The sequence below is a fragment of the Mandrillus leucophaeus genome, unplaced genomic scaffold (genome assembly GCF_000951045.1).
Source record: "Mandrillus leucophaeus isolate KB7577 unplaced genomic scaffold, Mleu.le_1.0 Scaffold1162, whole genome shotgun sequence".
In the NCBI taxonomy this organism is placed as follows: domain Eukaryota; kingdom Metazoa; phylum Chordata; class Mammalia; order Primates; family Cercopithecidae; genus Mandrillus; species Mandrillus leucophaeus.
In genome coordinates, this window is record NW_012099899.1 from 286,465 (window position 1) to 289,731 (window position 3,267).

Consider the following 3,267-nt stretch of genomic DNA (forward strand, 5'->3'; position numbering starts at 1 on the left):
TCACCTTTCCCCAAATCTGACCTGTCCCACTACCGGCTGTGCAGCTTGGTTTCCTCTTTCCACAGCATCAGACCTCCTCCAGCCCAAGGAGACACCTGCTTTCCTAAACTACGACGGAAACTGCCTTGATGTCTGTCTGAGACATTGTACATTGTGCCATTGGCTTCTGCTTACTCCAGGCAGAGTGCCAATTCAAGAGAACTGGGAGAAATTTGCTGCCTGGGTCGTCCATGCAGAACTTCAGCTTTGCTGGGGATAATATGGTCTGTGGTTTCCTGAAAATGTCAACCTCACGGGCCCCTTTCTCTTGGAAGTAGAAGTTGAGACATGAGGGAGAGTAATTATTGAGCTGCCCAGGATCTGCTAAGAATAGAGAAGAAAGCCCCAATATTCCCAGGCATGTGTCTGGTGGGCCATTTTCACCAAAACATGTAAGAGACTAGGCCTGCAAAAGTCAACCTAGTGATGATCGCTTCAGTATTTTACAGGTATAATCATCGACCTCATCACCTGACACCTGACTGGCCAAGTATCTCAAAGACACAGATGTTGACCAGCACTCTTCAGAATAGATGGTGCTCCAGCTTTGTGGGAGCATCTTTGAAGGTGTGGATCACTTGGAGGTCGTTAGAAACTTGTTAGGTTCACCGTGTATGGTGGCTCACTCCTGTAATCCCAACACCGTGGGAGGCTGAAGTGGGTGGATCACTTGAGGGTCAGGAGTTTGAGACCAGCCTGGCCAACATGGTGAAACACCATCTTTACTAAAAATACAAAAATTAGCTTGGTGTGGTGGTGCATGCCTGTAGTCCCAGCTACTTGAGAGGCTGAGGCAGGATAATCACTTGAACCCGGGAGGTGGAGAGGTTGCAGTGAGCCAAGATCATGCCACTGCACTCCAGCCTGGCAACAGAGTGAAACTCTATCCCCCTCCATGCCACCCCCCTCACCAAAAAAAAAAAAAAAAATTAGCTGGGTATGATGGCACACGCCTGTAGTCCCAGCTACTTGGGAGGCTGAGGCAGGAGAATCGCTTGAACCCGGGAGGCAGAATTTACAGTGAGCGGAGATCTCACAACTGCACTCCAGCCTGAGGGAGACAGAGTGAGACTCCATCTCAAAAAAAAAAGAAACCTGTTAGGTTGAACATCACTGCTTTGGGTGGAAAGCTCATCACCCTCAGCAATCAGGGATGTAACTTAACTTGCTGGGACTGATCTATTGAAATTTGCTGTCTAGACTGTGGAAATATCCAGAAGCACTTCTGCTTCCATGTAGCTTCTTAATAACAGATGCCTCTAAAATCCTATGTCCTCAGGGATAGTTACTTTGATTCTCAGATGGTACCAGCTTTCATGTTTTTATATCTAATCTGTAAAACCTGGGCATTATCTACATGAAAATAATATTTGTTCATTTCACATATTCAAATAGTTTTTCATTTTTGATTATTGAATGTAGAATACTATCAAAAATGAAAAAGCATGATTGTGGAAATTGAACTCTATTACTGTACTTTGTGGAGAATTTACCATGTCAGGATTAATTACACCTGAGTTCCTTAGTGTCTTTGTTTAAAAACAAAAAAAGGAAGAAAATCATGTGTCATCTATGCAGGTGGCAAGCTGAGAAGGTATAGGGAGACTGTGGCCCCAGGATACTAGTGTCTTTCTCTTGTTTTTAGTAGGGCCTGTAGGGACAGTCCGTGTGATAAAGTGCATGTATCCCTCCACCATCCTTCAGTATTCTCATACTACTCTTTTCTGTGCCCTCTTTAGTTGAGGGTGTCTGGTTACCCTGGACCACAAGTGTTGAAGGGGGATGTTGTAATGCAAATATATCCATCATCTTACAATGAGGATTAACGGAGAGAGTCTTTGGAACTGTGTTCAGATACACTGCTCTTAGGTGTGTGGCTGCAAAGACACTGTGCTCTCAGCCGTCCCATGGCAGCTGACTGAGAAGATTGGTCCTGATGCAGCCATGGCTGCTGTTCATAGAGCTGGGTACTCCTTGTAGTTTTGTGTCTTCTGAATAAATTTTGTGGCTCTGACCCTCCTCTGCATGGCTATTTCTGGCATTATTTGCTGGGTTGCCTATTTTGTTCCACTTGTTTCCTGAGAGCCTGTTGTGTAACTGTATTTCCCAGGGTCTTTAAGGATTCTACCCTCACTAGAACAATCATTCACTGGACACTGGCCATGTACTTGTTGGAGCATCCACACTCATCTTTTCTACTGGAGCTGTGAAAAATTGTAGTTCCTTGTAGATCATCTCATTCTGATGTTGCTAGGCTGTTAACGAAACTGGGAATATTGTCTTTGGTCTCATCAACATTATTCCTTTGGTTTATTTGAAGTCTAATACTATTTTGTCATTAATAATAATGTAGACCCTTGCAGTAACAGCCACTTGTGTATATTAGTGAATTTAACTCTGGCAACAACTTGGTGAATTAAGCATGCAATCCTCATTTTACAGGTCATAAAACTGAAACCCAGAGAGGTTAAGTAGTTTTATAAACTTTACAAAAGTTTTTGGTGCATTTCAAATCTTATCCTATAAATCTTCCAGGGTATGTAAGCTTATCTGATATTCTACTTTCTTCTCGTTGCTAGAGTCCTCCAGGGTACACATCTCATTCTGACTCCATTTTCTGCTTGTTGATATAAAACTTGCAAAATAGGTTTATGGCAAGGGAGAAAACCAGCTGGATCTGGGCCTTTCCTCTCCTCTTCTTTACTTTTGATAGTTGTTAGGTTTTCTTGAGTGAGCTAGAGCAGTGGCAGAGTCTGAACAGTCCTCATCTAGACAATTTATTGTGTAAAGATAATCTGCTTACCTTTTGCAGGTGTGATTTTTCCCTCCTAATTATAAAAATAACTGAGTTTTCTCTTACAGGTTCATGCTGTGCTCTAAAACACAATACACATATTGATGAAAATAAAACTGTTGCCCTTTTACCCAATGGTAATAACACTTATTTTTGTCTTTTGTTTCTAATTTAGAAGAAATACATGCTGTAAAATAATGTCAAGTTATACAGTTTTTTGTTTGTTTGTTTGTTTGAGATGGAGTCTCGCTCTGTCACCCAGGCTGGCATGCAGTAGCATGATCTCAGCTCATTGCAACCTCTGCCTCCCAGGTTCAAGCAATATTCCTGTCTCAACCTCCCAAGAAGCTAGGATTAAGGGCATCTGCCACCATGCCTGGCTAATTTTTGTAGTTTTAGTAGAGTAGGGGATTCACCATATTGTTCAGGCTGAT